Here is an 11,017-nt window from a genome sequence, read left to right as displayed (position 1 = left end):
TTATATAAAGCTTAAAGCATACAAAGTAATACAATTTATTCTCAGTGAAAGCAAAATATAGGAGGTAAATGTATGTGACTGTGAATGGTACTGACACATGCAACATAAAGCCTATTTAAGACCTTTTGTAAAGGAGGGCAATGGGATGCAAGGAGTACCTGGTGGACTCAATCCTACCTGTAATGTAATGTTTCATAGTAAAAATTATTTTTTGATAAGCTCATGATAAAGTGGCTAAATTTTAACATACAAAGTGATGTCTGCAGAAATATATGTTAAATATTTTCTTCACAATTAATATTCTTTGGGATCAAATATCCTCAGGCTTGTAGACACTCCCAACAATTATTTAAGTTTTGAGTTATTTTGTACACTTTCTTCTGCAGTTGATTCTGATATCCACAGAAAATGAGAAGGGTATGCTTTGTATTAAACCTGAGACAGGTGTAAAAAACATCATTTTTAAACTCAGCTAGGTGCTCTGATTCCATTCATTCAGAAAGACAGCTGTATCTACATATGCCACTTCCAAATGGGACTGTCCTTTTCTATCTAATTAAGAGGACATTTTATTCTGCCTGAGCTATTCCACCTATAGATGGATGCTTGATTTGACATTTACATAATTAATTGGCTACATCTGCTTGCTACTCCTTTCTCACAAAGCTTTGCAGCTTCTCAACTCCAGTCAAACATATTACTTGTAGAGAAGAATCTGAATATTTTCCCAGTATAAACTAGTTCCTATCATATGAGCTTTAAATAATATTTCTACACAAACTATGCGGTTTAAACAGGGATATCTGAAGTGATGTCTATACAAATTCTATATTGAATGTTTTTGCAGAGTAAAATATCTTTTCGTTATGAGAATTATTTTTGCAAATATAAACTATATCTGTTTTTGAAATTTGTTTTCTTAAATCAAGGTGAATTTTAATTTATTTTTATCCTCATATATTTGAAAATTCGTTTTTCAACTTTATTTTAAAGAACACTATTAAAGTATAATTGATATGTAAAAATATGTATTTATCTAATGTTTACAACTGAATGAATTTGAGGTTAAGTATACCCCCATGAAACCATGACTGCCATCAAGGCTATGAACATATCTATCACCTCCCAAAGTTTCCCCCCCCTACTTTTTTATTGTTTTTATCTGGTAAGAACACTTAACCTAAGAGCTACCCTCTTAGCAAATTTTTAATATACAGTAGAGTATTGTTAGCTATCCTGGGGCTATTTTGATGATAAATTCTTTTCAGAAAAAGAAACTATATGTGTGGCTAGTATCCTTTTTGCATATAATCACTTTGTGAGATGGTGGATGGTTCTAGGTTGGGAGTTTCCAAGCTTTAGTCTACTTTAAACACTCTTCAGACCTTAGCAGAAGGTTCCCTCTGCTGGGAACAAAATGGGTACCCAGGAACAAATTCAAGTGTGTTTGTTAAAGATAAATGGCTGCTTAGGTGGACAGAAAGAGCAACTAAAAAGGACAACTCAGGTTGTCACATAGGGATCAAATGCAAAGTCTAACAGTTACATAAATAGAAAAATTCACTTACGTGCAGTTTGGTAGACAGTCTTTTGGGGATGAGATAATGGGGATAACATCTTACATACTGAATAGCCTGAGAGTAAATACTCGATCTATTTCTTTGGAAACTGGCAATATCCTTTATTCCATTAGCATCTGGAATTCTTTGCCTTATTTTGGCTATATCTTTCCCAATTCTGTCTTCAGAAGAGTTAATTACTAAAAAAATACTTAACCATCCATTTTTTTTCAAGTGACTGAAGAAATTGGGACCATTAGTGTTCAGAATATCAAAATACTATCCTTGGGCTTCCACCTGTTTCACCTGTTCACGTGTTCCACTTGTGAACAGGAGACCCCTTCCTAGTACAGCTACTAAGCCGGATGAAATCGGCTCTTATTCATCCATCTTCGGTAAAGAAATATTACCTGCGGGGGTGGAGGGTTGGGATGGGGAGGGAGGCACAGAATACTCCTCCATAACTCGATGTGGAGATTTGTAGTAGTTCTTCAGTACATTCCACCACATTGTTGGACCCCAAGTGTAGACATCTGTCCAGTACTGACACCATGGGCTCCACTCTGTCCGTTATCCGTGGTGGAGCTGGTCCACAAAGGCAATGGCTTTCTCCAGTTGTGCCGTAGGCTTCTTGGCTGCCCAAGTCCATAAGTGCTAGATGCTGCAGGTGCTCCGTCACCTCGACTATGACCTGGCCACTTCCCTGAGGACTCTCCTTGGCGATGAACCTCTGGCACATGCCCAATGGTTCCAAAGGCCCAGCCACCTAACACTTTATTTTTTAGAGCAATTTAAAGTTCACAGCAAAACTGAGAGGAAGGTACAGAGATTTCCCATATGCACGCTGCCCCGACACAGGCATAATCTCCCCCATGATCAATATCCCACACCAGAGTGGTACATATATAACAATTGATGAACTTACATTGACATATCGTAATCACTTCAAATATGTAGTTTATAATATGGTTCACTCTTGGTGTTATACGTTCTGTGGATTGGACACATGTATAATGACATGTATGTATCCATCATTATGGTATCATGCAGAGTATTTTCACTGCCCTGTAAATCCTCTGTGCTCTGCCTATTCATCCCTCCCTGATCCAATCCCTGGAAATATTTTTTGCAAGGTATTTATTATCCTTGAAGAAATCTTTGATTTAGGGTTAGAGTTTTGGTAAAATTATATAACATCTGTCAAATGAAAGTGTTCTGTAAGTGCTTAAAAATCAGTAATCTGATATAAATATATATATGAATAGATCATAAAGTTAAAAACAATTGCTTGTTGTCTGTTAATATTCTAGCTAGCCTAACATTTTATGCCAACCAAGAACATATACCTTAACTAATATATTCAGAATACACTTTATTCTTTATTATTAAACAATATAAATAATTTCAAAATATTTTAGAATACCCAGTATATTATGCATAAACATAGCATCCATTTTAGTTACATGGGAAACAATCTTTGAGTATATAATTATACAACACTGGAGAAACACAAGGATTTGTTTGAGAGTGAAAGCCCTCTGGGTCTTCGGTGTGCTTCAGACCTCCAGGGAGGGCAGATGAGTAAGTAAGTCAACAGGGGTGCACAGCTTCTAAAATGAATATTTTGATCTGAATATTTTAGGGTATTTCCCAATTTAACAAAACAGGAATCTATCACACATGTGATTGTGACAGTTCTCCAGAGAGTTTCACTCAGAATTTGTCGTCTTTGTGACCCTGTACCTCACTCAATTTTTTTTTTTACTGACTACTTTAAAACCTTTTCCTTTCCCATAGTTGCTGCATAACTTCTTAAACAGCTTTAGAAACTTTCAAGAAGAAAGAAGCTAAATGAATAGATTAATGAGGGGCTGTCTGTGAAATTCTTAGAGCTCCTTCAATGGCAGGTGTGATAAATTACACACATTATCATTGTGATGATCATGCAGCAAACCATTATTAGAGCTTAATGTAGACTATCTCATTACACAAGCACTACTTGAATTTGAACATACTTTAGCAGAAAATATAAACATAATTCCAACTAAATAGGCATTTCTCCAGATTGAGAATAGGCTTTCATTTAAAAGCATTAGCCATGTTTACTATCAAATGGCTCAGTTATGTTTTACTCATGCACAGAGAAACCCATAACAAAAGTTTCATGTACATGGGAAATAAATTAACTCTTAAACACTTCTGTGTTTATAATGACCCAATTTTGTTGAAATTCATACATAGGACACATTCCTTAAAAAAAAAAAACTCTGCTAAAATAACATAGCAGTTCACTGAGTTAAAAGCAGATATATGACATAATAAGACAGTGAGAAGATTTTATAAGGAATAAATCACATAAACAGTAAATGAGCAGTTGTGTTTGGTATAAGTGTTATATTGTCAATGTTCCTTTTTGGGTAAAATGACTTTGTTAATATCTAAGGGAAATTTCGGTACTATAAATAATTGTGTATGGTATTCTAGTTTTTAAACTATATTTTAATACATCATTATTTAATCATTATTTAAACCATCACAGAATAGTTTTTGCTTCTTTAAAATAAAGGAAATTTTGTGCAACGTAGACCAATTGAATATGAATTTAGGGACATAAACTCCATGCTAATTTATTATCAGATATACTCATTCCTCCACTGTAAATCCCAAATGTGAGCACTGGACATCATCTCCATTGCTCCAGTCCAAGACTTCAGTCATTTCCTACCTGGACTATTGTAAAAGCCTTTTAACTGGTGTCCTTGCTTCTGCTCCTACCTTCTTACATTCATTATCCCCAGAGTCATCATAGTAAACTTTCAAAAACATAAATTGGGGGAGGAGATATGGGGATATATGTATCTGTATAACTGATTCACTTTGTTATAAAGCAGAAACTAACACACCATTGTAAAGCAATTATACTCCAATAAAGATGTTAAAAAAAAGAAAAAAACATAAATTGGACTGGTTACTCACTAGGATAAAACATTTCAATGAATTTCTTCAGTAAATAGAAAAAAAATTTCCTCCATGGCCCCCAAGGCAAGCATCATCTTGTTCCTTTTGACCTTTTCAACGTCCCCACTCACTGCTTCTTTCACCTCATTCACACTGGACTTTATCCATTGAAAATTTCAGGCTTATTCTGGTTTCAGAATCTTTACCCTCATTATTAACTTTGTCTGGAATGTTCTCTCTCTTGTTTTTTGTATGGCTGTCTCCTTCACTTATTTCTTAGGTACAACAGATCATTTTCTTAGCCAGAAATTTCCTTGTTAAGATTCATTGTTGTGCTAGATTTCAATTTATTTAGAGCTGCTAGAATCTTTGCAGCTCTAAAATAAAAGATGTTAGCAGTTTTGACTATAATCTGCCATAATGGAATTTGTTCTCTCTCTTTCTACATATATGTATAATTCAAATCTTAATAAATTAAACAATGACATAAAATACCCAAAATACATGTTTATTGAACCATATGAAAATAATAAATGCACTAACTACATTAAGAAATAAGGAAATACTAGGAATCCAAATCCATGCCTAGGTCTAACCAATAATGCACAGTTTAGTTCTAAAAACACTTTATTTTTAAAATTACCCTTTTAAGCCTAGAAAAAACCAAATAAAACTAAATAAGCTAACAAAAAGTTTTCCTCTTCACCATGTTATTATTAGCTGCCTTTTTATTTGTTGCAGTTTCCATTATACAAAAAAACAGATGTTTCTGAACAGGTGTTAAGTGGGTGGATGTGGAAACCTACAAACACTGAAAGCTTTTATGTCTTTTTTAAGAAGGATAGAGAAGGAAAGAAATTACAGTGCCCATTTCTTTTAAAAGTCTTTCTTGGCACCTGCTTATACATTCTACTGCTATTTTCACTTTTCTTCCCCTAAGGTAGTTGACCAAATAAATAAATAATAATGAAGTGCAATTTACTTTTATTTCCTTCTTCAAAATTGAACTCCCACAGAGGGAAAATACCCAGTTGTCCTGTGGTCTGTGTAATAACCTCACACTACCTATCCCATCTGTCTTTTCATTTCCATTCCCCTATTCTAGTTCAAGCTCTCATTATTTCTTTTTTTTCTTTTATTTGCAAACGATTCCTAAATGAACTCCAAACCTAGACTGTTTTTTCTCACCATAGTCTATCTTAAATAACGTCTCCAAAGTAATGTTTTAAACTGGAGATTTAATCAGGGTATGTAGAATGGAACAAACCGTGAACCTCAAGTCAGGAGACCTGTTTTAAAACTACTCCTTGCATTTACAAGCTGTTCTACCCTTTCAGGTTATGTATGTTTTCTGAGAATCTGTTTCCTCAACTCCGCAGCCTTATTCTCAGACTTACTGACAGTATTAAACAAGATTATGTATATCTAATGTCTGAGAATGATGCCTGATATTAAAAAAACACTACAAAATTGTGTAATGTTTCTCCACTAGGCAAAACCATCAATGGCTTCCTATTACTAAGAAAATAAATTCCAAACGTCTACAAACAGCATTCAAATATTGCCAAAGGTTGATGCCAACGTTTAGTTCAGAGGACTTGCCTCCACATATTCAGTCCTTTAGGAACTTCGACATGATTTCTGCACGTGCCTTATATCCCCATCCCTTATGTCATTTGTTGTATAGTTTACCTGGAATGTCTTTCTCCATCTTTCTCTACTGATTGAAATGTTGTTCATTTACCTCTTCCAGAACTTTGTGTGGAAACCTTTCCAGATCTCCTTTCAAGATAACATAAGGCAATATGTTATTATCTATATAATAGTTTATATTTCTGTGTCTTCAAACACCATAGAGTTAAATAGTCAACAATTAGAGGAAGTTTTTTCCTCCTTCAACATATCCAGGCAATGCATTCTCTGAAGGCGAAGACCTTGTCTTGAGCCCATTTCCCTTCCACAACATACTGTACCCAAATGAACAGAAGCTAGTAGAAATCTTGCTACTTAGTGTTCGCTGAATTTGATAAAGACAAAATTCTTGTATATGAGTGCCAGTGTGCTTGTTAGTGTGGGTGCTGTGTGCTTGAAGCATAAGGGGATATGGAGATAGTGGTATAGTGCACTATTAGTGGCCTTTATGAGCTGCTCAGAAAACTCATCTATTTAGTAAATCAGCATATAATTACTGAGGGCTGAATCTGTGTCAGGCAATGTCGTAAGCCACCAGGGATACAGTCGTGAGTAAGACAAAGTCATGAACTTACATTCTAGGGGGGAGATAGAAAATACACAGGCAGACAAAACTATGGTGTTAGGATTTGATAAGCATTTTAAAGAAAGCAAAATAAAATAAAGGGATAGAAAGTGACAGAGGTTGCTATTTTAGAATGGGTGGTCAAGGAAGGCCCACATTTGTTGGGCAAGGACATGAATGAGGTAAGGTGTTGAGTCATGTAAGTATCTAAAAAAGGATATTTCTAGGAAGAGGACACAGCAACTACAAGGGTTTAAAAAAAATCCCCCAAACGAGTATAACTCAGGTTAACCTCTCCCATGGAACTATTGATAGTTTAGCCTGTCTCTCTTACAAGTGAAATCATTGTTAGCGTTTCTTTAGCAAAGACAGAGTTTTAATAACTTCTATAATATGGTAATATTTATTATTTCTTTCAAGTTTTTTTTCTTCATCTTTAAAGTGGGGCTCAACTAGAGGAACAGTAATGCTACTTCCAGCTCCAGGTTACTATACTTTTATGATTTAAATGCCTCTCTGTTCTCTTAGTTTCACTTTTTTCGTTTGGATAATGAGTATAATATTTTTTATTTTTATCTCATGAATTTTTATTTTGAATTTATATGTATGGTTAGGACACTATAAAGTAAAAACTGTTACTGTTTTTGTTTTTATTAGTAGTAGTATTCTCTCTTTATTTCTTGATTTCTGAAGCAGTGACTGCTTGGCTTTCTGTTTCATTTGTAACTAATTTTGAAGCAACACTATAAAATCTCAAATAACAGTGGTCAGCAATATGCAAGAGAGTTACATTCTTTCTTTCTTATTAACTCCAGCTGTTACAGCACAGTGAGGCCAAACAATACCGAAATGTCAGAGTTTGGAGCAGAGAAAGGTTTATTGCAGGGCCAAGCAAGGATAAAGGAGGCCTCACACCCCTCCAAAACCCCAAACTCCCTGAAGGGTTTCAGCAAAGCATTTTAAAGGCCAGATGAGGGAGGGGTGTCCTAGGGTATGTGATCAGCTCGTGCACAGTTCTCTGATTGGTTAATGCTGAGGTAACAGGGCGATTAACATTATCAGTCCTTAGGCACCAATGGTTCGGGAGCTGTGTGCTCGGGATCATCAAGTAGTTAATTTCTTCCATTTGGTGGTGGTTTTAGCATCTGAAAAACTCAGGAAATATGCATGAGATACTACTATCTGGGTACTACAGAGAGGAGCTAAACCAGAGGATATGGGGTCTTTCCCAGGAAGGCCCCATAGGGTCCTGCTAGGTTACACAGCACATCAAGAAAAGAGGATCTTTCTGGGAAGATTTAAAGGAGTTCATAAGGTGGATTGAGACATTCGGCGTGTTGTTATGTAGTATGGAATCCACAGCAGACCGTATTACTATGTTGGAGGGCGTTATCAAGAGGATGTGACTGCCTGGGTAACCCGGAGGCTCCTTTCTCCCTCCTCTGTCCTTGGAAGGTACATTCTGACCACTGCTCCTGCGCCAGGAGCCACTTTGCGTTGAGAGAGTAATGTGTTATTGAGACCATCTGGACTGTACACGTGACTAGACTCTGTTACGGCTTCCCTGTAAACTTTGAAGATTCTGGTAGATAGATTCGGAGGTCTACTCATCTTGTGGCCCACCCAAGACCAGCCTCACATGTAAGTCTCTTGCTTACAAACCTGCCACCTGCCAGTTTGGAGTGGTCTGCCCCTTCCTTCTGTCTCTCCTTGCTGTCCTGGTACAGGGGGAAATTTCGAGTTTCACTGGGAAAATTCTGAGGTTGTGAAACAACATAACTAGCTACGGTTTGGAGGCTGAGAGGAGAATAAGGCAGTTGTTCAACCTAGAGCAGATAGCCTCCTTCACTTAAGCATTTGGCTGGAAGACTGGCTTGGGAAGACGGTGGCCCAGCTGGTCTCTAAGCCAGATTCTCAGCTGGAATTTTATACACACAGGCACAAAGGAGAACTTGTGAAAATCCCTGCGAGATAGCTGCTAATATGGTCTAAACTGGCTTTTAGCTTGGTAGAGCGTCTTCTGGCTAAATGTCAAATTAATTGGATAATTACTTCAGAATGAACCCAGTGCCCAGTGTTAGCTTTTGGGGAGGCAGATTTATTTATTTTTAAACTGTGCTGGCTTCATAATCTTATAGAAATGTTGTTGATGTCAGATTCTGAAAACTATTCAAGTGGATAAGGTAAAAGACTAAACTAAAAGGGCTGTTCCTCTTGCTACCGAACCCAGGTTCAACTACTCGCTGCCTGACGGGCCAATAAGTTGAGTGACAAGGTTTCAGGCAAGGAAAGCCACTTCATTGGAGGAAGCCAGCTAACCAAGAAGGTGGTGGACTTGTGTCTTTAGAAAACCATCTTAGCATCTCGGCTCAGGCAAAGGGCTTTTACAGGGGAAGACAGAACAGAGAGTCAGAAAGGGGGAAGGGGTGTCAGTGATTAATCTTCAGCTCCAGGTGTCTTGCGAAAGTCCCGTTGCCATCTACGTGATGCAGGAGATGTAGAGTTAGGAACCTTGAGTTTTTGCTCTCATTGGCCGTTCTGAAATGTTTCTAAAAAACATCTAAGATTAAGTCAATTTCAGAAACAGCCACTATGGGCTAAGGAGAAGAGGATGGGATGCTTTCTGGAATTTGGACAAGGACCACCTCCCCACCTCTTGCTGGTAGAGGGAAAACTTTATTTGCAGGTTTTTATCTTTGCCCCCTGTTGGGCAGCTCTTACAAAATGTGTTAGCTTAAATCGTGTCATACTGATCCTACAAAAGCTTGCCGAATGGAACAGAAATCAAGAAAGGCTTTTGTTCCCAGGAGGATCGCACAGGGTCTTGCTTGGTTTCACTTCTTCCTTCCTTCCCTTCTTTCTTCCCTTGTAGTATCTACTGTGTGCCAAGTGCTATGCTGGGTGGTGGAATAAAAAAAGACAAAAAAGCAAGTTAACATCTATACTTTTCGATAGTAAACTAGCGACGTATTGGAGGATACAGACACACATATGCTAAATGTAAAATACTGTAACCATGCTGCAATAGAAATATCAACTAAGTAAATATTTTGAAAACACACACATCACAAAACAGGAATGTGTGTCTTGGCTACTACTTTTTACTGCATTGTTTAGCAAGGTAATGATGATACATAGAAGGTATTTAAAAGGTAGAATGAGGGAATACTTTGCGTAGCTTGGTGGAAGAGATGGGTGGCAAATGAACGAAGTTAAAAGAGGTTTTATTTGAACTGGGATATAAAGATATTTCTTTTTAAAGATGTTTTCTCTGTGACAAGAATGTGGAGCCTTCAAACTTTTTCTCCCACGATGACCCCACCTTTGGTGACTGGCTATAATTCTCACCAATGGTGTATGTGAGGTCCAGTTGCTCTTACATACTCACCAACACATTTTTTTTTCCCAGTCTTTTTTAATCACAATCATTGAAAAAGTTTCGTAGTGTCATTCCATTATGGTTTTATATTTGCTTTTCACCAATGACTCATGTCAAGAATCTTTTCAAGTGCTTATTGGCCATTTTTGTATCTTCCTTGCTGATGTGGTTTTTCAAATCCTTTGGCCATTTTTACTGGGTTATTTTCATTTTCTAGTTATAAGAGTTCTTGGTATCTTCTGGATACGTGCGTGTCCTTTGTCTGATATATGTGTTGTAAGTTTTATTTCCCAGGCTATGGGTTGCCCTTTGGTTTTATTAACAGTGAGTTTAAGGAGCAAACATTTTAAGTTTTGATTAAGTTCAATTTTTCAATGTTTTTATAATGGTTCACGCTTGTGTTCTAAGAAAACATTGCTTAACCTCTCTAGAAATGTTATAACTTTAGGTCATGGATTTAGATCTATGCACAATTTCCGGTGTATGGTATGAAATAAAGATCTCTTATTTAAAAAAATCTATATGGAAATCTAATTGTTACAGCAGTATTTATTTCTTTTACCTATTGAATTGTCTTGGCACCTTTGTTGCCAAATCTGGCTCCCTGTGCACCGATGCTGAATAAAAATATGGAGACAGAGAATTGGAAGATAAGAAATAGAGAAACTTTTTATTTTCTTTGCCAGGCAAAGGGAAGACACAGTAGGCTAACGCCTCAAGAACTATGCCCGCCTCCTTGGGGAATTGGAGAAGATTTTATACGTGGGGCTTACAGTCCAGGGTATATGATAAGGATCAAAGTGGTGAAGGTCTTGCATTTCTTTTCTTCTGAAAATTCACGGTCAAAGCTGGCATCAGGCAGCT

This window comes from Balaenoptera borealis (assembly GCF_965194805.1).
Source record: "Balaenoptera borealis genome assembly, chromosome: 5".
NCBI classification, from domain to species: domain Eukaryota; kingdom Metazoa; phylum Chordata; class Mammalia; order Artiodactyla; family Balaenopteridae; genus Balaenoptera; species Balaenoptera borealis.
The sequence above is the reverse complement of the archived record's forward strand: the minus strand, read 5'-3'. Positions refer to the sequence as shown.